General features: G+C 43.9%; 1 pseudogene; it reads left to right on the plus strand.

Moving 5' to 3' along the window:
- Positions 1-547: 547 nt before the first annotated feature.
- Positions 548-24,193, plus strand: LOC118476863 (putative pectinesterase/pectinesterase inhibitor 38; annotated as a pseudogene).
- The last annotated feature ends 866 nt before the right edge of the window (positions 24,194-25,059 follow it).

The raw sequence follows: 25,059 nt of genomic DNA on the forward strand, positions 1-25,059 counted from the left end.
ATCCAAGTTGTTTCATCTCTCTATGAAGAATCTTAGATGTATTGCACCCCTTGCAACAGTTCTAGAAAGTTATTTAACCTTATGATAAAAGTAGAAATATCTACGGTTGAATGAACAACATCCAAGAATATATAAAGTAATAAAAATTTGCATTTTGAATTTTAAAATTTTGAATGTAATTTTTGAGAGCAGAGATGATTTCAAATAAAAAAGTTGTCAACTAAAAAGTTTCATAACTTTTCGAGATCCACAACTTTTATGTTGGTGGTTTTATCATCCAAGATCGTTTGGGGGAACATTTTCCTTTACTAAACTACTAGGAGGCTGACATGAAGGGCCCTTCTTCCCTGATCCATTATTCTTGCCCCGCGCCGGCTTCTCGTCATGGGCACATGCAGGCTTATGGCTTGATCGGGCAGGGAGGGTCGGGCCTATATATATGGGATGCTGCTGGTGTTAGCCAGCGAAGACGCGCACAAAGGTAAGTGTGTAAGGTTAGGAGCTAGTGTACCATCACATCAGATCAGATTGATCGCAGCTTTAGGGGATGGTAGGCGGTGTGAGGAGGTGCGGCCTGGGCCTGGCCATGGCGGTGGCCCTGCTGCTCGCTGCGCTGGTTGTCGTTGCAAGCGGCAGCGCGGAGACGAGGCAGAAGCTGCCTGCTGGCCGTGGTAACCACGGCGACCACGCAGCCGTTCTCATCTGCCTGTCCAACGTCATTGATCCGCCGAGGAGCTGACCTCCGCGTGCGGATGCTGTCGTGGTGAAGCGGTGCGGCGGCGTTGCTGCTCTGCCGCCTTGCTACACCAGCATCCATGCAGCCTTGAATACCGCACTAGCACCACAAGAAGCCAAGGAAGTGGAGGACAAGTACGTTGTGCATGTGCTCGCTAGCGTCTACGACGAGACCGTAAACATAATGTAACACCCCGGGATCCACAAACACCCCAGAATGCTACTAAACTACACATCTAACATTCGTATATAAAATTTCGATAGCATCTCCTTTGAAAATTGCATAAACGGGGAAGCAACAAAGTATAAATAGATATCATGATAAGAAAACATAATAGATATTAATAATCTGCTAGTAATGGGAAGACAACCATAATGGCATGAACTAAATTAACCAGTGCGCTCAACTAGTTAGAAACAAACATCCTTTGATAAGAAGCTTCTAATTAAATCATGACTGTGCCTAAGCAGCGTTATTATGAGAGTGAAGGTGGATGTGGTGCTACTTCCCACTTCCCTTGATGAGCAACCAGCACCTTCATCGAAGAAGAAGAAATGTACTAGGCATGATCTGGAGTGTAGCCACCTAGGGTTTTTCCCAAGAAAATCTTCAAGAATAGATGGTGAAGAACACCTCCTTGATCCTCTCTCCCTCTTCAATTCAACGTGCTCCTCCTCTTCTCGATCCTTGCTGCGTGGCGGGAGATCTAGAGGGAGGAGGAAGCCATGGAGAGGGGCTTCCATGGGAGGAGAGGGTGGCCAGCCAAGGGGAAAGGGGGAGGGGTGGCCAAGTGTGTGGGGGGAGAAAGGGGGGGCAGCCAAGAAGGGGCAAAAGGGGGAAAGGGTGACCACTAGGGTTTCTTTGCGGGAGAAACGAAACGACACCATAGATGACTCTGACTTAGCATCCAACGGCCCACAACCCTTTTCCCACATCCACGCACCGAAGATCAACCTTTGGCAACATTTTTTTGGGATATTACAATCTACCCCCCTTAAAAAGAATTAGTCCTCGAATTCGACCACTCCAACAAAACATCCAAGGTACCCCATATAGCAACACCATTCAAAACATGGGTCCATTATTGGTCTTAATTAACACAAGAACTTCTACCTCGACTAATTGTCTAAGGAAAATACACCACCTAACATCAAGCATGAACCAACATGTAATGAAGCTCAAACCAAGTCATAGATGCAATCAACACTACGATTTCACAACATCGAATTTGGATGCAGCCATACATCAGCATCAATGTATTGAAACGACACTCTTTTATGAAGGGGTAATATGCAGTAAACACAACCTTTACCAACTTCAACAATTCATTTTAATTCAATGGTGAAACATCCACACCAGATGAATGTATAAGAAGATCAAACACCTCACCTCACAGCACCACGAAACAAGTAGTTCTATTGAAACAAAACTCCTAATCTTCCTAAACATTGTTCTTGCCATAATGAAAAGATAATAATGTAATCTAACATACTTTGCACCCCACCAAAAGGGAGAAAATCTACAGAACTAATGGAGCAATAAAGCCAACAAGGAGCCAATAACATTTTGCGCGGCGCAGTTCATCGAAAAAATGCCAAAAACTCTACATAGAGCACTGACAGCCTAACAACAACACAATACTTGCTTAACCCATGTCACTATACTTCATCCAACATCTCAACTAAGAAAAATATCCAACTAGTAAGGTTAACCTACACATAATATAAGTCTTCATCTACTGTAGTTCAGAAACTTACATTTCATTCTATCATATGATGCACTCAAAGTACCAGACCTAAAGGGTCAATACTAACCCCGTAATCCTTCACACATTTGGCAAACATCTCAAGATGATGTAAAAACCACATCATTTAGGAATAGGTGACTAACCACACACAACCAATTCTAGGATAGGCAATGACTTCATTCAAACCAATAGATAAGTGGTCCAACAATGGCTCCACAAACATGCATTGGGGAGAGAACCATCAGATCCTCAACGTATTAATACATAATCAATGGATCAAGAAAATCAAAGATTTTATTCTACAATTAGCAAGACTAACATGCAACCACTTTAAACCACATCTAGGCTTTGTGGCTACTAAAACACACGATAGGAGAGAGACATGTAAGCCATTTTGGCTATGTAAAGACTTCCCCCAAAATCCATATAAAAGTACCAATATTCATTTCTTTCAGAACTGGTTTCTCGACATAAACAATCATTCTTTGCAAAGATAGTTGGAGCTATCCACCAACCACTCAACAACTTAAATTCAAATTGATGATTACCTTGTACCCCAAAACACGCAATTCACACTCCTCTTAGAAACATCCTCAATCAAGCATATATAACAATATTATTGTAATAAAACTCAACGATTAAAAACATGGTGAAAACAAAATAGGCATACTTGTATATCACAAGCATACTAACAACTTCAATCTCACAAATGACCAGCGATATTGTGATACCCGGTTTGCAAAGAAGAGAAGTTGGAGGTTATTCTTTTTTGTTGTTTTTGTTTTTTTCCCATTCGGATGATGCGCTTTGGGGATTTTGAAATTTTGGAAGAAAAACATTCACCAGTAGGACAGTAGAATTTCTTTGGTTAGATGCTTGTGACGGGGTCGGGAGCGGTCGCGTAGGCGAATTGGGCCGTGAACCTCTATCCGGCCCACTAATCTCCCCTTAACCGCCCTCCCCCTAACCCCCTCTCCTTGTGCAGCCGCCCTTCTCCATTCCCCTAACCCTTGGCCGCCGCCCCCTCCCATGTCCTCCTGCCTCAAACCATTGCAGCCACACCACCCAAAACCCTAGCCGCCCCCCATTTCTTCCCCCCTCTCCAAGGTGCAACCCTCCCGCGTGGTTCTCCGTTGTGTGGCGGCGATCTCAATTGGAGTTTGGAGGGAGGAAGAAGGAAGGAGAAAGGGAAGAATCTAAGGTGATTTTTATGTTTATCTCTTGTTCATTTGGCTGCAATCCAATTGATTAGATGTTGCGTATGCGAATTGGTAGAGGCGATGTCCAGAATTTTAGTGGGTGGGCGAACAACAGTAGTTCTAGCAGTTTCTGGGAATTTTTCGTGGGAAATTAATGGGAACCAGTTTGGGAATCATGTAGAACTTTGGCATACATTTCCAACGAGTATTTATGCGCTCAATTCGGAGTTATAAATTAAAAGATATCGCCGTTTGAATCCGGGTATGTGGCTGTCCAAAAAAACAGATTTTCAGGTGTTTAAACAGCAGTAGTTTTAGCCGTTTCTGGGGATTTTTCGTGAGTAATTAGTGATAATCAGTAAGAGAATCATGTAGATCTTTGTCTTACTTTTCCAACAAGTACTTATACGCTCGATTCAGAATTATATTTTAAAAGATATCGCTGTTTGAATCCGAGTATGTCGCTGCCCAAAAGAGAAAAAAAACAGATTGCAGGGTTTACCTTGTGGACCGTTTTGGGGTAATTAGATGTTGGAATTTAATTATAAATTGTATATAAAACTTGTGGGGAATTTTATGTAGATGCCTCTGGAGTTTTTGTTTGTTACCACTGCTGTCTTAATTTTAAAGTTATGGAATTGTTAAGCAGCGCCGCTGCAGTTTGGTGGGTGTGGGGAGAATTGTTACCCGCGGTGGGGTTTGAGATTGTACGTAGGTGCGGTGTTGTTTGTGAGGCTTATTATGTGAAATTGGTGCACTAAGTTGTGTGTCAAAAACAGGTGATGGACTTCCGGATCGTACTTAGGGATTTGCCCAAAACTTCTGGTGAAGGCAAGTAAAACAGTAATGGTTAGAATGAAGAGTCTTATACTTGATTATGTTTGTGCTATTTGTGTTCGTATTCATATTTCTAATTGAGTACCATTGTTTGAAGATATTCATGTTTTTTTGATTACATATGTTGAGTTTGTGGTTTGATCATGTTACCCATGTGGTTTATTATGTGGAATGGGTGGAAGTATATGTCTCGCACATTTTATTTGGGAAGAACTCATGTTGTTGTCATGCATAATGCATTCATCATCCATTGCATGGAAGTTCGTCGTGATCTTATGGTCCGACCGCACCGGTACAATGAGCATCATATGTTGTCCGAGAAGGGGTATGATGCAGCTTCATGTCCTTAGAGATATGAAGGAAGAAGTCATTACTGCATCTGTAGCCATGTGCATTCATGGGAGAGGTGTGGAATCTATTATGTGGATGTGGATAGTGTGGATCTTTACATTATGATTCATCTTGGCATTAAGTAATTAGTTACTTGCTTATTTGCTGCAAATTAATACTCAAGAAGGAAGTTTTGAACTACGTGGTTGTTTAAGCATGGTTGGTTTACATTGTCCAATTGTTTTTTGCTCTGTTTACTTGCTGAGATGTGTCATCTCACTCTTGCATTGTCTGATGCAGGCACCTAATTTCTGCTTTGGGAAAGAAGGGATGTAGCAGTACGACCACTACACCTTTAATAAAGGAACCACTGCTGCTTATTAATAATGTTGTTAATCAGGGAGGGTCAAGTCTAGGGAATTATTAGGTTCTAGCCTTTCATGGTAGTTGAGATGATTTTGGGGTGGGCTGAGTTACCTATCTTTTATTTGGTCATGAATGTGCTTTACTACTTTTGCATTTTGATTATACTACATGAATTATCTGTCTTTTATATCTTGTATGAACTCTAGGTTCCCCCCTTGTTATGCTTCTTTCAAGGGAGGTGCTGCCGGATTTTGCAATACTTTCTCTCTTTATTTCATTTTTTATGTTGCATAAGTTTAGTGGGAAGGGTATTTGGTAACATCCATTGTGTGGGATCAGTGGGGGTGTTACAGTTGGTATCAAAGGGATAGGCTGTAGGTCCTAGCAAGTGGAATAACAATAAATTGACACACCACACATGTAGGATGGGTTTTCTGCTTTACTACTGATATGTATGTTATTGTCTCTGCTAGTTTGACATTATCTGAAGAAATGTTATGCCAATCTTATTTACTTATTATTCCCACCCCTGTGGCTGCAGCTATGCCGCCTCGTAGGTCTTGGGTAGTTCGCAAGTTCCTAGTGGGGACTCGATGAGTCTGGCGGCAATGTTAGCCACGATGCAGGCCATGCAGCAGGAGTTGGCCCTTCTGAGGCAAGCTATTCCTGTTGCCCCTGCGGGTGCTGCTCAGGGTGCTGGTGGTGGAGGAGTGCCCGGGGGCGCTGTCCCTGCGGGTGCTGCTCCAGGTGGTGAGGCCGAGGTGCCTCTTCCAGTCAGTGGTCTTTCTCTGATGCAGTGGATGGGCATGAAGCTGGATACTTTTGATGGCAGTGGTACTCCGGTCGAGGTGGCGGATTGGCTAACTTACGTGGAGGATAAGATGAATGCCTTTGAGATTGTATATGGTGATCGTGTTTGCTTCGGCACACTGCTGCTGAAGGGAGAGGCTCAAATTTGGAGGAGAGGCGTGTAGGCAGCGCACTCCTTCTCACGAGGAGTCCTGTCTTGGGATGTCTTCATTAGGCAGTTTGAAAGGGGGTTCTACCCGGTCACCTTCCTAGAGAAAATGAAGATTGATTTGTCGTCTTTCAAGCAAGAGAAGAAGTCTATCACAGAGTATGAAGTGGGCTTCAACAAGATGGTCCGCTTTGTCCCTCATGTGGCTTATAATGAGATGGTGAAGGCGAGCCAGTTCCGTCAGGGCCTGAAACCTTCTATCAGACATGCCTTGGGAGCCTTTTCGTTGGTGGACTTCCATACTACAGTGGAGCAGGCACTAGGTGTGGAGATGCAGCACCAGTATACCATGGAGTCGCAAAAGTCTTCGGGTGTTGATCAGCCTCGTGGCCAGGACGCGAGGAGGGGCAACACTGGAGGTCCAGCCCACAAGAGGGGCAAGTCTCAGCATCAGCGCCACCATCCTTACCGTGGCAAATCTTCTAACTCGGGTACTTCTGGAGGAAGTACTCCGAGGTTTTGGGCTGTTCCTAAGCTCGAGCTGGGGCTGGTGTGTTTTTGTTGTGGTGATGCACATCACCATGCAGAGGGCCAGTGGAGTGGCAGGTGTTCTATCTGCTGTCAGGACCACAAGGATGTGGTGTGTAGGAGGAATCCTAATGGGAAGCTCAAATGGGAGCCGGTGACTTCCTCCTCTTCTCAGGGAACTATCAACATGATGTCAAGTGCTGAGCAGCAGTTTTCAGTTCCACTTCCTCCACAACAGTTTTATGTGCCTGGGACTTCTAAGTTCGTGCCGGTGCAGGGTTTTCCTCAGTATCTGGCTGCGCCTACTCCTGCACCGACTACTCCTATGCCGTCTCAGTTTGGAGCTCCGCGTCTACCTCACCCGGCGGCTCAATGGGGTTCTTCTATTAATTTCACTCCGGGAGCTTCCTCTTCTGTGGGTATTTCTGGAGCTTATGTGCTACCCGCTGTGGATGGCAGAGATCAAGGAGACGTGGTGACAGGTATAGTTTCAGTTGATTCGTTTGTGGCCCATGCTCTTTTTGACTCTAGCGCTAGCTATTCATTTGTTTCGGAGAATTTTGTGTCACGGGCTAGTCTTTCGGTGGAGAGGTTGGGTCACCCAATTTTGGTTAGTTCTGCTAATGGCCCCATTAGTAGCTGTTCAGTTTGTCAGGGGTGTTCCGTCATTCTTGATGATGAGGTCTTTTTGGCCAATCTTGTTGTGATTTCCTTGGGGGCATTCGATGTTATCTTGGGGATGGATTGGTTTTCTCAGTATCATGCAGTTATATCCTGTTTTTGGAAGACAGTGTTGTTGCAGGCGCCGTCGGATAGGGAGGTGGTATTCTTGGGAAGTTCCCCAAAATTCACGTTATCCTTACTGGCGCAATTGCTTTCGGATCGCCGGTCAAGGAAGTCGGGAATCTTTTTGTCCATGGTGGTGGAGGGTGAGGCTGCCTTGCGGATGCAGGACATCCGTGTGGTGTGTGACTTTGCTGACGTGTTTCCGGCAGAGCTTCCAGGCATTCCTCCGAAGCGCGATGCAGCTTTTGAAATCAAGCTGATTCTGGGTACACAGCCTATTCATAAGGCACCATATCGGATGGCTCCAAAGGAGCAGGTTGAATTGAAGCGGCAATTGGATGATCTGCTGGCTAAGGGTTTCATTAGGCCTAGCAGGTTGCCATGGGCTTCCCCAGTATTGTTTGTTGAGAAGAAAGATAAAAGCAAGAGGCTATGTGCAGATTATCGTGCTTTGAATCAAGGCCCTGTTTGGCACAGCTTATTTTCAGCTTCTTCACAAATTTAAGCAGAAGTCCTGCCAAACAGCCAGCTTCTACAGCAGCTTATTAGTTCAGCTGCTTCTCAGAATACACTAAAAGCAGCCAACAAGCAGAAGCTGCCTTTCATCAGCTTCTCAGATAAGCTGCTTTTTCAACAAGCAGCAGCTGTGCCAAACAGGGCCCAAGTGACAATCAAGAATAAATATCCGCTACCCCGTATTGAGGTTCTCTTTGAACAGTTGAGGGGTGCCCAGGTGTTCTCCAAAATTGATTTGAACTCTGGTTATCATCAACTGAGGATTCGTGAGGAGGATATTGAGAAGACCGCTTTTTGCACCAGGTATGGGCATTATGAGTTCATAGTCATGTCTTTTGGCTTAACTAATGCCCCTGCTGCTTTTATGGAAACAATGAATAAGATGTTGCATGAATTCCTGGACGACTTTGTGGTCGTGTTCCTGGATGATATTCTGATTTATTCAAAGACCGAGGCTGAGCATGAGCAGCATCTCCATCTCGTTCTAGGTGCCCTAAGGAAGAACCAGTTCTACGGCAAGTTGAAGAAGTGTGCCTTTTGGCTGTTCGAAGTGGCTTTCCTGGGCACATGATTAATCAGCAGGGCATTGCGGTTGATCCCAAGAATGTTGCGGCTGTGGTGGAGTGGAAGAGACCCTCTAGTGTCTCTGAAATCCGAAGTTTCTTGGGGCTCGCTGGATATTATCGGCGCTTTGTACCAAATTTTTCTAGCATTGCTAAGCCTTTGACTAGACTCTTGGAGAAGGGTGTTCTCTTCATCTGGTCCAACGATTGCGAGGTCAGTTATCAGACACTGAAGAGCAAGTTGGTGGACACCCCTATCCTAGCTTTGCCTGAGAGTGGTAAGCGTTTCATAGTTTATACGGATGCTTCGCATATTGGTCTTGGCTATGTGTTGATGCAGGAAGGCAGAGTGATTGCTTATGGTTCAAGGTAGTTGAGGAAGCATGAGGGGAATTACCCAACTCATGATCTTGAATTGGCCGCAGTGGTTTTTGCTCTAAAGTCTTGGAGGCATTATCTTTATGGCGAGGCTTGTGACATTTACACCGATCATAAAAGTCTCAAGTATATTTTTACTCAAAAGGAGCTGAATTTGAGGCAGCGTCGGTGGCTCGAATTGATTAAAGATTATGATTTGTCCGTTCATTATCACCCAGGGAAGGCTAATGTAGTGGCTGATGCCCTTAGCAAGTCCGGGGTTCCAAAAGTGGCCTTGTCGTTGATCGCTGATCTCGACCGTTTGTGGATCACTTTGTGTTATGTCGGCACCGCTAGTGAGGAGACTCGGATGCTTATTCAATCCTCCCTCATGGAGAGAGTGCGTGCGGCTCAGCAGCAGGATCGTCTATTGCAGGAAGCTCGAAAGAGGGTTGGTGATGGTAAACCCCGGGAGTTCACCATTGATGAGAATGATTTGGTTCATTTCAAGGGCCGTCTTTGTGTGTCTCAGAAATCAGAGGTGAAGATGGATATCTTGAGAGAAGCTCATAAAACGCCTTACACCGTTGACCCTGGCGAAACCAAAATGTACCGAGATTTGAAGCAAAACTTCTGGTGGAAGCGGATGAAGGTTGACGTTTCGAAGTATGTGGCCGCCTGTGAAGTATGTCAGCGCGTGAAGGCTGAGCATAAGCGGCCTGTAGGTTTACTGAAGCCATTGAAAATTCTGGAGTGGAAATGGGAGCTTATCACCATGGATTTTGTGGTGGGTTTACCTCGTTCTCCTCGGGGCAGAGATGCTATATGGGTGGTAGTGGATCGCTTGACTAAGTCTACGCATTTTATTCCCATGAAGACCACAAATTTCGCTTCAGATTTGGTTCCCTTGTATATGAAGGAAGTAGTCAGGCTTCATGGGGTACCTAAGTCCATTGTTTCTGATGGAGACTCCAAATTTGTATCCAAATTCCGGGAGAGTCTTCACAGTGCATTGGGCACCAAGCTTTCACTTAGTGTCGCTTTTCACCCTCAGACTGATGGTCAGTCAGAGCGAACGATCCAAACCTTGGAAGATATGTTGCGTTCTTGTGTGCTGTCATGGAAGGGTAGCTGGGAGGATCATCTTGCTTTGGCAGAGTTTTCTTATAACAACAGCTACCAGGCTAGCATCAAGATGGCACCATTCGAGGCTTTATATGGCAGGCGGTGTATCTCCCCTCTGTGATGGGAGACTTTGGGAGAGAGATCCCTGGTTGGTCCTAATTGGGTTCAGCAGACTTCTGAGAAGGTTTGGGAAATTCGTCAGAATATTTTGGCCGCTCAGAGCCATCAGAAGAGTTATGCTGATGTGAGGAGGCGGGATTTGGAGTTTGCAGTGGTTGACTAGGTCCTTCTCAGGGTATCACCTACTAAAGGAGTTGTTCAGTTTGGTGTCTCCGGAAAGCTTAGCCCGAGATACATTGGACCGTTCACTATCTTGGCCCGAGTGGGTAGCCTGGCTTATCGCTTGCAACTGCCGGATTCCATGGCAGGGGTACACCTAGTATTTCATGTCTCTATGTTGAGGAAGTTCTTGCGAGATCTGGACCATCAGATCGAGATGGAACCAATTGTTGTGCAGTAGGATCTGACTCTGGAGTGTCGTCCGGTGCGTATCTTGGAATCCTTGGAGCGTGTTTTGAGGAAGAAATCAATCAAGTATGTTAAGGTCTTGTGGTCTAATCAGTCTGAGCGTGAGGCTACTTGGGAACTTGAGGAGCTGATGCGGCAGAGTTATCCAAAACTTTTCATTGTGGGTAAGTGTTGTTGATTCATTAATCATTCCTTTTGTCGTTCTGATAGAAGCGTCAGAATTCGAGGTTGAATTTTTTTTAAGGGGGGTAGAGTGTGATACCCGGTTTGCAAAAAAGAGAAGTTGGAGGTTATTCTTTTTTGTTGTTTTTGTTTTTTCCCATTCGGTTGATGCGCTTTGGGGATTTGGAAATTTTGGAAGAAAAACATTCACCAGTAGGACAGTAGAATTTCTTTGGCTATATGCTTGCGATGGGGTCAGGAGCTATCGCGTAGGCGAATTGGGCCGTGAACCTCTATCCGGCCCACTAATCTCCCCTTAACCCAAGCCGCCCTCAAACCATTGCAGCCACACCACCCAAAACCCTAGCCGCCCCCCATTTCTCCCCCCCCCCCTCTCCAAGGTGCAGCCCTCCCGCGTGGTTCTCCGTCGTGTGGCGGCGATCTCAATTGGAGTTTGGAGGGAGGAAGAAGGAAGGAGAAAGGGAAGAATCCAAGGTGATTTTTATGTTTATCTCTTGTTCATTTGTGCTGCAATCCAATTGATTAGATGTTGCGTATGCGAATTGGTAGAGGTGCTGTCCAGAATTTTAGTGGGTGGGCAAACAACAGTAGTTCTAGCAGTTTCTGAGAATTTTTCTTTAGAAATTAATGGGAATCAGTTTGGGAATCATGTAGAACATTGACATACCTTTCCAACGAGTATTTATGCGCTCAATTCGGAGTTATAAATTAAAAGATATCGCCGTTTGAATCCCTATATGTGGCTGTCCAAAAAACAGATTTTCAGGTGGGCGAACAGCAGTCGTTTTAGCAGTTTCTGGGGATTTTTCGTGAGTAATTAGTGATAATCAGTATGAGAATCATGTAGAGCTTTGTCTTACTTTTCCAACAAGTACTCATGCGCTCGATTCAGAATTATATTTTAAAAGATATCACTGTTTGAATCCGGGTATGTCGCTGCCCAAAAGAGAAAAAAAAAACAGATTGAAGGGTTTATCTTGTGGACCGTTTTTGGGTAATTAGATGTTGGAATTTAATTACAAATTGTATACAAAACTTGTGGGGAATTTTATGTAGATGCCTCTGGAGTTTTTGTTTGTTACCATTGCTGTCTTAATTTTAAAGTTATGAAATTGTTAAGCAGCGCCGCTGCAGTTTGGTGGGTGTGGGGAGAATTGTTACCCGCGGCGGGGTTTGAGATTGTGTGTAGGTGCGGCGTTGTTTATGAGGCTTATTATGTGAAATTGGTGCACTAAGTTGTGTGTCAAAAACAGGTGGTTGACTTCCGGATCGTACTTAGGGATTTGCCCAAAACTTCCGGTGAAGGCAAGTAAAACAGTGATGGTTATTCCGTCTGTCGAGTGAAGAGTCTTATACTTGATTATGTTTGTGCTTTTTGTGTTCGTATTTATATTTCTAATTGAGTACCATTGTTTGAAGATATTCATGTTTTATTGATTACATATGTTGAGTTTGTGGTTTGATCATGTTACCCATGTGGTTTATTATGTGGAATGGGTGGAAGTATATGTCTACCACATTTTATTTGGGAAGAACTCATGTTGTTGGCATGCATAATGCATTCATCATCCATTACATGGAAGTTCTTTGCGATCTTATGGTCTGACCATACTGGTATAATGAGCATCATATGTTGCCAGAGAAAAGGTATGATGCAGCTTCATATCCTTTGAGATATGAAGGCAGAAGTCATTACTGCATCTATAGCCATGTGCATTCATGGGAGAGGTGTGGAATCTATTATGTGAATGTGGATAGTGTGGATCTTTACATTGTGATTCATCTTGGCATTAAGTAATTAGTTACTTGCTTATTTGCTGCAAATTAATATTCAAGAAGGAAGTTTTGAACTATGTGGTTGTTTAAGCACGGTTGATTTACATTGTCCAATTGTTGTTTGCTCTGTTTACTTGCTGAGATGTGTCATCTCACTCTTGCATTGTCTAATGCAGGCACCTGATTTCTGCTTTGGGAAAGAAGGGATGTAGCAGTACGGCCACTACACCTTTAATAAAGGAACCACTGCTTAATAATGTTGTTAATCAGGGAGGGTCAAGTCTAGGGAATTATTAGGTTCTAGCCTTTCATGGTAGTTGAGCTGATTTTGGGGTGGGCTGAGTTACCTATCTTTTTTGGTCATGAATGTGCTTTACTACTTTTGCATTTTGATTATACTACGTGAATTATCTGTCTTTTATATCCTGTATGAACTCTATGTTCCCCCCTTGTTATGCTTCTTTCAAGGGAGGTGCTGCCGGATTTTGCAATACTTTCTCTCTTTATTTCATTTCTTGTGTTGCATAAGTTTAGTGGGAAGGGTATTTGGTAACATCCATTGTGTGGGATCAGTGGGGGTGTTACAGATATCAACCACATTAATAAAACAATATCAAAATTTCAGAAATAAATTATATCAAGCATTAAGCCATAAACAACTTACCACATCATCGTAAAGGAATAGGGAAGGGTGAAATTATTGTCATCTCCACTTCAAAGACACTAATATATATCAAAGATACTTGAACCCATACCCTTCCTATATGTGCAAGTGTGTCAAATTTATGTTCAAATTGCCAAGAATCTAAAGCCTAAGCTTTGATACCAACTGTAACACCTCGGGATCCATAAACACCCCAGAATGCTACTAAACTACACATCTAACATTCGTATATAAAATTTCGACAGCATCTCCTTTGAAAATTGCATAAACGGGGAAGCAACAAAGTATAAATAGATATCATGATAAGAAAACATAATAGACATTAATAATCTGCTAGTAATGGGAAGACAACCATAACGGCATGAACTAAATTAACCAGTGTGCATAACTAGTTAGAAACAAACATCCTTTGACAAGAAGCTTCTAATTAAATCATGACAGCGCCTAAGCAGCGTTATTATGAGAGTGAAGGTGGATGTGCTGCTACTTCCCACTTCCCTTGATGAGCAACCAGCACCTTCATCGAAGAAGAAGAAATGTACTAGGCATGATCTGGAGTGTAGCCACCTAGGGTTTTTCCCAAGAAAATCTTCAAGAATAGATGGTGAAGAACATCTCCTTGATCCTCTCTCCCACTTCAATTCAATGTGCTCCTCCTCTTCTCGATCCTTGCTACGTGGGGGGAGATCTAGAGGGAGGAGGAAGCCATGGAGAGGGGCTTCCATGGGAGGAGAGGGCGGCCAGCCAAGGGGAAAGGGGGAGGGGTGGCCATGTGTGTGGGGGAGAAAGGAGGGCGGCCAAGAAGGGGCAAAAGGGGGAAAGGGTGACCACTAGGGTATCTTTGCGAGAGAAACGAAACGACGCCACAGATGACTCTGACTTAGCATCCAACGGCCCACAACCTGAAATTCGCCTAGAGGGGGGTGAATAGGCGGAATCTGAAATTTATAAACTTTAAGCACAACTACAAGCCGCGGTTAGCGTTAGAAATATAATCGAGTCCGAAAGAGAGAGCAAAAACAAATCACAAGCAAATGAAGAGTGTGACACGGTGATTTGTTTTACCGAGGTTCAGTTATTGCAAACCTACTCCCCGTTGAGGTGGTCACAAAGACCGGGTCTCTTTCAACCCTTTCCCTCTCTCAAACGGTCACCTAGACCGAGTGAGCTTCTCTTCTCAATCAATCGGGACACTTAGTCCCCACAAGGACCACCACACAATTGGTGTCTCTTGCCTTGATTACAACTGACTTGGGAACAAGAAATGAGGAAGAAGAAAAGCGATCCAAGCGCAAGAGCTCAAAAGAACACGACAAAACTCTCTCTTCTAGTCACTATTGCTTTGAGTGGAATTGGGACTTAGAGAGATTTTGATTCACTCTAATTGTGTCTTGTATTGAATGCTATAGCTCTTGTATTGAATGTGTTGGCTGAAAACTTGGATGCCTTGAAGTGTGGTAGTTGGGGGGTATTTATAGCCCCAACCACCAAAGTGGCCGTTGGGAGGGGCTGTTGTCGTATGGCGCACCGGACAGTCCGATGTGCCAGCCACGTCACCCAACCGTTAGGGTTTGACCGTTGGAGCTCTGACAAGTGGGGCCACCGGACATTCCGGTGGTGCACTGGACAGTCACTGTTCACTGTCCGGTGCGCCTTCTGGCGCCTGCTCTGACTTCTGCGCGCGCAGTTGCACTGTTCACTGTTCACTGTAGACTTTTGTAGACGACTGTTAGCGCAGTTAGCCATTGCTTCGCTGGCACAACGGACAGTCTAGTGTTACACCGGACAGTCCGGTGAATTATAACGGAGTGGCTCCCCAAATTCCCGAAGCTGAGCAGTTCAGAGAGGATCTCCCTGGTGCACCGGACTTGTCTGGTGGCACACCGGACAGTCCGGTGCGCCAGATCAGGGCAGCCTTCGGTTGTCTTTTACTCTTTTTATTTGAACCCTTTCTTGGACTTTTTATTTGTTTGTGTTGAACCTTTGGCACCTGTAGAACTAATAATCTAGAGCAAACTAGTTAGTTCAATAATTTGTGTTAGGCAATTCAACCTCCAAAATCATTTAGGAAAAAGGTTTGACCCTATTTCCCTTTCAATCTCCCCCTTTTTAGTGATTGATGCCAACACAAACCAAAGCAAATATAAGTGCATGAATTGAACTAGTTTGCATAAGGTAAGTGCAAAGGTTGCTTGGAATTAAACCAATATATTATTTCTACTAGATATGCATGGATTGTTTTCTTCTTATTTAAAATTTTGGACCACGATTGCACCACTAGTTTTGTTTTTGAAATTCTTTATAAAATTCTTTTTCAAAAACTTTTTGCAAATAGTCAAAGGTACATGAATAAGATTGAAAGAAGTATTTTCAAAATTTGAAATTTTCTCCCCCTGTTTCAAATGCTTTTCCTTTGACTTGAACAAAACTCCCCCTCAATGAAATTCTCCTCTTAGTGTTCAAGAGGGTTTTACAAATTTTTGAAGATACTTTCTCCCCTTTTGAAAACACATTAAGATATCAATTTGAAAACTTCATTTTAAAATTTGGTGGTGGTGCGATCCTTTTGCTTTGGGCTAATACTTTCTCCCCCTTTGGCATGAATCGCCAAAAACGGATACTTTGAGTGAAATATAAGCCCTTTTACTTTCTCTCCAATGGCAAACAAATAAATATGAGTGAAAGATTATACCAAAGTGGAGAACTATGCGGAATACCGGCAAAGAGTAGATAATACCGATGGAGTTGAGTGGAAGCGTCGTCTTTGCCGAATACTCCATTTCCCTTTCATTTCTATGACTAAGCATAAGAATACACTTGAAAATACATTAGTCATAGACATAAAAGAGATATGATCAAAGGTATATAAATGAGCTATTTGTGCAAAGTATCAATCAAAGTTCCGAGAATCAAGAATGTTTAGCTCATTCCTAAGTTTGGTAAAGGTTTTCTCATCTAAGGTAAAGATATCAGCCAATTGATCTTTGGTGTTAATATAGGCTATCTCGATATCCCCCCTTTGTTGGTGATCTCTCAAAAAGTGATACCGAATGGCTATGTGCTTAGTGCAGCTGTGTTCAACGGGATTATCCGCCATGCGGATTGCACTCTCATTATCACATAGGAGAGGGACTTTGCTAAATTTGTAGCCATAGTATCTGAGGGTTTGCCTCATCCAAAGCAATTGCGCGCAACAATGTCCTGCGGCAATGTACTCGGCTTCGGCGGTAGAAAGAGCTACTGAGTTTTGTTTCTTTGAAGCCCAAGACACCAAGGATCTCCCCAGAAACTGACAAGTCCCTGATGTGCTCTTCCTATCAATTTTACACCCTGCCCAACCAGCATCGGAATATCCTAATAAATCAAACGAGGATCCCTTGGGGTACCAAAGGCCAAACTTAGATGTATGAACTAAATATCTCAAGATTCTCTTCACGGCCCTAAGGTGAACTTCCTTAGGATCGGCTTGGAATCTTGCACACATGCATACGAAAAGCATAATATCCGGTCGACATACACATAAATAGAGTAAGGATTCTATCATCGACCAGTATACCTTTTGATCAACGGATTTACCTCCCGTGTCGAGGTTGAGATGCCCATTGGTTCCCATGGGTGTCTTGATGGGCTTGTCATCCTTCATTCCAAACTTGGTGAGTATATCTTGAATGTACTTCGTTTGGCTGATGAAGGTGCCCTCTTGGAGTTGCTTGACTTGAAATCCTAGGAAATACTTCAACTCCCCCATCATAGACATCTCGAATTTTTGAACCATGATCCTACTAAACTCTTCACAAGTAGATTTGTTAGTAGACCCAAATATAATATCATCAACATAAATTTGGCATACAAACAAATCTTTTGCAATGGTTTTAGTAAAGAGAGTAGGATCGGCCTTGCCAACTTTGAAGCCATTAGTGATAAGAAAATCTCAAAGGCATTCATACCATGCTCTTGGGGCTTGCTTGAGCCTATAAAGCGCCTTAGAGAGTTTATATACATGGTTAGGATACTCACTATCTTCAAAGCCAGGAGGTTGCTCAACATAGACCTCTTCCTTGATTGGTCCATTGAGGAAAGCACTCTTCACGTCCATTTGATAAAGCTTAAAGCCATGGTAAGTAGCATAGGCAAGTAATATACAAATTGACTCAAGCCTAGCTATAGGTGCATATGTTTCACCAAAATCCAAACCTTTGACTTATGAATATCCCTTGGCCATAAGTTGTGCTTTGTTCCTTGTCACCACACCATGCTCATCTTGCTTCTTGAGGAACACCCACTTGGTTCCTACAACATTTTGGTTAGGACGTGGAACCAAATGCCATACCTCATTCCTCGTGAAGTTGTTGAGCTGCGCTCTTGCATCGCCAGCACCCAATCTGAATCTTTAAGTGCATCCTCTACCCTGTGTGGCTCAATAGAGGAAACAAAAGAGTAATGTTCACAAAAATGAGCGACTCGAGATCGAGTGGTTACCCCCTTATGAATATCGCCGAGGATGGTGTTCACGGGGTGATCTCTTTGAATCGCCTGGTGGACTCTTAGGTGTGGCGGTCTTGGACCCTGATCATCTTCCTTGTCTTGATCATTGTCATCTCCTCCTTGATCATTGTTCTCTTCTTGAGATGGCTCATCCTCTTGATCTTCATTTTCATTGTTTTGAGCTTGATCCTCTTCTTGGGTTGGTGGAGATGCTTGCATGGAGGAAGATGAAGGTTGATCTTGTGCTTGTGGAGGCTCTTCGGATTCCTTAGGACACACATCCCCTATGGACATGTTCCTTAGCGCGACGCACGGAGCCTCTTTATCATCTAGCTCATCAAGATCAACTTGCTCTACTTGAGTGCTGTTAGTCTCATCAAACACAATGTCACAAGAAACTTCAACTAGTCTAGTGGACTTGTTAAAGACTCTATATGCCCTTGTGTTTGAATCATAACCAAGTAAATAACCTTCTACAGCCTTAGGAGCAAATTTAGATTTTCTACCTCTTTTAACAAGAATGAAACATTTGCTACCAAAGACTCTAAAATATGACACATTAGCCTTTTTATCGGTGAGGAGTTCATATGATGTCTTCTTGAGGATTCGGTGTAGATATAACCGGTTGATGGCGTAGCAGGCAGTGTTAATCGCTTTGGCCCAAAACCGATCCGGTGTCTTGTACTCATCAAGCATGGTCCTCGCCATGTCAAGTAGAGTTCTATTCTTCCTTTCCACTACACCATTTTGTTGTGGCGTGTAGGGAGAAGAGAACTCATGCTTGATGCCCTCCTCCTCAAGAAAGCCTTCTATTTGTGAGTTCTTGAACTCCGTCCCATTGTCGCTTCTAATCTTTTTGATCCCTAAGCCGAACTCATTTTGAGCTCGTCTCAAGAATCCCTTTAAGGTCTCTTGGGTTTGTGATTTTTCCTGCAAAAAGAACACCCAAGTGAAGCGAGAATAATCATCCACAATAACTAGACAGTACTTACTCCCATCGACGCTTATGTAAGCTATCGGGCCGAATAGATCCATGTGGAGCAGCTCAAGCGGCCTGTCAATCATCATGATGTTCTTGTGTGGATGATGAACACCAACTTGCTTTCCTGCTTGACATGCGCTACAAACCCTGTCTTTCTCAAAATGAACATTTGTTAGTCCCAAAATGTGTTCTCCCTTTAGAAGCTTATGAAGATTCTTCATCCCAACGTGGGCTAGTCAGTGATGCCAGAGCCAACCCATGTTAGTCTTAGCAATTAAGCAAGTGTCGAGTTCAGCTCTATTAAAATCAACTAAGTATAGCTGACCCTCTAACACTCCCTTAAATGCTACTGAATCATCACTTCTTCTAAAGACAGTAACACCTATATCTATAAAAAGATAATTGTAGCCCATTTTGCATAATTGAGAAACTAAAAGCAAGTTGTAATCTAAAGAATCTACAAGAAAAACATTGGAAATAGAATGGTCAGGTGATATAGCAATTTTACCAATTCCTTTGACCAAACCTTGATTTCCATCCCCGAATGTGATAGCTCTTTGGGGATCTTAATTTTTCTCATAGGAGGAGAACATTCTTTTCTCCCCAGTCATGTGGTTTGTGCACCCGCTATCAATGATCCAACATGAGCCCCCGGATGCACAAACCTACAAAACAAATTTAGCCTTGTTCTTAGGTACCCAAACGGTCTTGGGTCCTTTCACATTAGAAACAAGCACCTTGGGTACCCAAACACAAGTCTTTGAACCCTTGTGTTTGCCCCCAACATATTTGGCAACTACTTTGCCTGATTTGTTAGTAAGCACATATGAAGCATCAAAGGATTAAATGAAATGTTATGATCATTTGATGCGATAGGAGATTTCTTCTTAGGCATTTTAACATGGGTAGAACGCCTAGAGCTAGAAGCCTCATTCTTATAAATAAAAGCATGGTGAGAAACAGAATGAGTCTTCTTAGCATGAATTCTCCTAATCTTGTCCTCAGGATAACCGATAGGATATAAAATATAGCCCTCGTTATCCTGAGGCATGGGAGCTTTGCCCTTAACAAAATTAGACAATCTTTTAGGGGCATTGAGCTTGACATTGCCTCCCTATTGGAAGCCAATGCCATCCTTAATGCCAAGGCGTCTCCCACTATAAAGCATGCTACGAGCAAATTTAAATTTCTCATTCTCAAATTCATGCTCGACAATTTTAGCATCTAATTTTGGTATATGATCATTTTGTTGTTTAATCATTGCAATGTGATCATGGATAGCATCAATATTGACATCTCTACATCTAGTGCAAATAGAGACATGACTAACAGTAGATGTAGAGGGTTTGCAAACATTTAGTTCATCAATCTTAGCAAGTAACATGGCATTTTCATTTCTAAGATTGGAAATAACATCATTGCAAGCATTTAAATCTTTAGCCTTAGCAATTAATTTTTCATTCTCAACCTTAAGGCTAGCAAGTGATTCATTCAACATGTCAATCTTAGTAATTAAACTAGCATTATCATTTCTAAGATTAACAATTGAATTATCACAAACATTTGATTTCTCAACCTTAGCAATTAATTTGCTATTTTCATTTCTAAGGTTAGAGATAGTGTCATGGCAAGTGCTTAGCTCACTAGTTAATTTTTCACATTTTTCTATTTCTAGAACATAAACATTTTTAACCTTAACATGGTTCTTGTTTTCTTTAATTAGGAAGTCCTCTTGGCTATCCAAGAGTTCATCCTTCTCATGAATAGCACTAATCAATTCATTCAATTTTTCTTTTTGTTGCATGTTTAGGTTGGCAAAAAGAGTTAGCAAGTTATCCTTATCATCACTAGAATTATCCTCATCACTAGAAGTTGCATACTTAGTGGAGGATCTAGATTTTACCTTCTTCTTGTTGTCCTTTGTCATGAGGCACTTGTGGCCGACGTTGGGGAAGAGAAGACCCTTGTTGATGGCGATGTTTGCGGTGTCCTCGTCGTCGGAGGAGTCGGTGGAGCTCTCGTCGGAGTCCCACTCCTGGCAAACATGGGCATCACCGCCCTTCTTCTTGTAGTATCTCTTCTTCTCCTTCTTCTTCCCCCTCTTGTCGTTGCCCCTGTCACTATCACTAGAAATAGGACATTTTGCTATAAAGTGACTGGGCTTACCACACTTGTAGCAAACTTTCTTGGAGCAGGGCTTGTAGTCTTTCCCCCTCCTTTGCTTGAGGATTTGGCGGAAGCTCTTGATGATGAGCGCCATTTCCTCATTGTCGAGCTTGGAGGCGTCGATGGGAAGCCTACTTGATGTAGACTCTTCTTTCTTCTCCTCTGTTGCCTTGAATGCGACGGGTTGTGCCTCGGGTATGGAGGAGGCGCCTTGCTCGATGATTTTCTTGGAGCCTTTGATCATCAATTCAAAGCTCACAAATTTTCCTATAACCACCTTAGGAGACATTAGCTTATATCTAGGATCACCACAAATTAATTGAACTTGAGTAGGGTTAAGAAAAACGAGTGATCTAAGAATAACCTTGACCATCTCATGGTCATCCCATTTTGTGCTCCCGAGGTTGCGCACTTGGTTCACCAAGGTCTTTAGCCGGTTGTACATGGCTTGCGGATCTTCTCCTTGGTTGAGCATGAACCGACCGAGCTCCCCCTCGATCGTTTCCCTCTTGGTGATCTTGGTCACCTCAACTCCTTCGTGCGTGGTCTTGAGCACATCCCAAATCTCTTTGACACTCTTCAACCCTTGCACCTTATTATACTCCTCTCGACCTAGAGAGGCGAGGAGTATAGTGGTGGCTTGGGAGTTGAAGTGCCGGATTTGGGCAACCTCGTCCGAGTCATAGTCTTCATCCCCTACGGATGGTTCCAGCGCTCCAAACTCAACAATATCCCAAATACTAGAGTGGAGTGAGGTTAGATGGTGCCTCATTTTATCACTCCACATGTTATAATCTTCTCCCTTAAAAATGGGTGGTTTGCCTAGTGGGACGGAAAGTAAAGGAGTGCGTTTAGAAATGCGTGGGTAGCGTAGGGGGATCTTACTAAACTTCTTATGCTCATGGCGCTTAGAAGTGACAGATGGTGCGTCGGAGCCGGAGGTGGAGGGCGACGAAGAATCGGTCTTGTAGTAGACCACTTTCTTCATTTTCTTCTTCTTGTCGCCACTCCAGTGCGACTTGACGCGAGGAGGTGATTCCTCCTTCTTCTTGTTGCGGGACTCTCCCGATGGAGCCTTCCCGTGGCTTGTAGCGGGCTTCTCGCCGGTCACCATCTCCTTCTTGGCATGATCTCCCAACATAACTACGAGCGGTTAGGCTCTAATGAAGTACCGGGCTCTGATACCAATTGAAAGTCGCCTAGAGAGGGGGGTGAATAGGTGGAATCTGAAATTTATAAACTTTAAGCACAACTACAAACCGGGGTTAGCGTTAGAAATATAATCGAGTCCGAAAGAGAGGGAAAAAACAAATCACAAGCAAATGAAGAGTGTGACACGGTGATTTGTTTTACCGAGGTTCAATTCTTGAAAACCTACTCCCTGTTGAGGTGGTCACAAAGACCGTGTCTCTTTCAACCCTTTCCCTCTCTCAAATGGTCACCTAGACCGAGTGAGCTTCTCTTCTCAATCAATCGGGACACTTAGTCCCCACAAGGACCACCACACAATTGGTGTCTCTTGCCTTGATTACAGTAAAACATGGGAACAAGAAATGAGGAAGAAGAAAAGCGATCCAAGCGCAAGAGCTCAAAAGAACACGACAAAACTCTCTCTTCTAGTCACTATTGCTTTGAGTGGAATTGAGACTTAGAGAGATTTTGATTCACTCTAATTGTGTCTTGTATTGAATGTTATAGCTCTTGTATTGAATGTGTTGGCTGAAAACTTGGATGCCTTGAAATGTGGTGTTTGGGGGGTATTTATAGCCCCAACCACCAAAGTGGCCGTTGGGAGGGGCTGCTGTCGTATAGCGCACCAGACACTGTCCGGTGCGCCAGCCACGTCACCCAACCGTTAGGGTTCTACTGTTGGAGCTCTGACAAGTGGGGCCACCGGACAGTCCGGTGGTGCACCGGACAGTCACTGTTCACTGTCCGGCGCGCCTTCTGGCGCATGCTCTGACTTCTGCACGCGCTGTTGCACTATTCACTGTTCACTATAGACTTTTGCAGACGACTGTTGGCGCAGTTAGCCGTTGCTCCGCTGGCACACCGGACAGTCCGATGTTACACCGAACAGTCCGGTGAATTATAGCGGAGTGGCTCCCCAAATTCCCGAAGCTGAGCAGTTTAGAGAGGATCTCCTTGGTGCACCGGACACTGTCCGGTGCGCCAGACCAGGGCAGCCTTCAGTTGTATTTTGCTCTTTTTATTTGAACCCATTCTTGGACTTTTTATTGGTTTGTGTTGAACCTTTGGCACCTGTAGAACTCATAATCTAGAGCAAACTAGTTAGTTCAATAATTTGTGTTGGGCAATTCAACCACCAAAATCATTTAGGAAAAAGGTTTGACCCTATTTCCCTTTCACAACCCTTTTCCCACAACCACGCACCGAAGATCAACCTTTGGCAATATTTTTTTGGGATATTACACATAACAAGAAGGAACGTGATGCTGATCGGCGATGGGGTCGGTGCCACCGTCATCACGGGGAACAAGAGCAATGCAACAGGTGTCCCCATGAACATGACGACGACAGTGAGTGAGTAACACTGGCGATCGATATTTCACTGCAGTTGAGTTGTCATGCATGCATACTATAAATCAGAACTATTAATTTGTTGCTGTTGCGGCAGATGCCTTGGGTCATGGCTTCATAGAACAAAACCTGACAATCAGAAACATGGCAGGGCCGGAAAGAAGGTAGGACATGGCGCTAAGGTCAAATTCGAACAAGTCGGTCGTCTACCGGTGCAGCATGGAAGGTCATGAGGACACCTTGTACGCGGAGAACGAGATCCAGTTCTACCTGCAGGCCTTGATCTAGGGCACCATGGACTTAATTTGTGTTTGGCAGTGCCCAGGCCATGTTCCAGAGCTGCCCGCTGCTGGTGCGCCGCCCACCGAAAGGCAAGCACAATGTGCTGACGGCGTAGGGCTGCAACAACGCTAGCCGTGAGTCCGACTTCTCGTTCCACATGTGCACCGTGGAAGCGGCACCGGGTGTGGACCTCGACGGCGTGGAGACCTACCTCGGCCGCCCCAACCGGAACTTCTCCCACATCGCCTTCGTCAAGTCGTATCTCAGTCGTGTGGTCAACCCCAACGGCTGGGTCACTTGGAACAAGAACAAGGTCATCAAGGATACCACCAGGACCATCTTATACCTGGAATACGGCAATGACGGCGCCGGTGCCGACACAGCCGGTCGCGTCAAGTGGTCGGGCTTCCGCGTCCTCAATGCCGACGCCGAGGCGGCCGCGTACACGGTGGACACGTTCATCAATGCAAGCAAGTAGGTCCCTGAGCCTATCCAGTACGACCACACCCTCGGCGTGGTGCCGCCGCCACACGCCTGACGGTGCTCCGCTCGGCGCGCTTAAGTTAGTACTGTACTATGTAGGCTAGCGTTCTGTTTCAGATCGCACCACCTTATTACTACGGTATTGTATGTCTCTAGTATCCAGCCATGCATCATTGCCGAGATGAATTAAGGCATATTATGGCATGCATGACGCCGTATATTTTGTGTATGTACTCTCTCTGTATGTGTGTCTATATAATATATATGTATCCTCGATCTATATAAATGGATTATATCTATCATTATTTCATATGAGCTGATACACACAAGTAATTGTGATACAAGCCCTACACAAGTGGGTAATAGTACTGCTATATATAAGTAAGTCACCGGTCGACCGACAAAATTTATACAATAACACAACTATACAAATAGATTTGAAAACAAATATTTGCTAGTATAAATTTTGACTACGTTGGTTGCTGTGATTCGCGGCGCGGACACATAAATCGATCAGAATTCTTTTTGCAGTGATAACATTTTAGTTTTATGCAGTGCATAGGACCCACAAAAAAATCAAATTAACTACCGCATCATATCCACCTTCTCTCATATATATATATATATATATATATATGGTTGGCAAGAGCTAATTAAATATGTGCAAAGCCAGCCAGACTGCCTGTGGTTGCATTGGATGATATGCCACCCGCTGTAGCACGAATGCATGCATGATGGAGCTTCTCTAACCAGTAGAGTTTCTGGCTGGGGGCTAAGGAGGTATGGAGCTGGGATAGTAGTAACGTGCAGTGCTCCAACGCTTTCCAAAAGCTGTACATGTCAACGATCTATTGGCGCGTGCACACACACGTACATACGTAGAAATGCATGACAAGCTAGCCAACAGTCTTGGCAACTCCA

The sequence above is a fragment of the Zea mays genome, chromosome 4, assembly GCF_902167145.1.
Source record: "Zea mays cultivar B73 chromosome 4, Zm-B73-REFERENCE-NAM-5.0, whole genome shotgun sequence".
NCBI lineage: Eukaryota > Viridiplantae > Streptophyta > Magnoliopsida > Poales > Poaceae > Zea > Zea mays.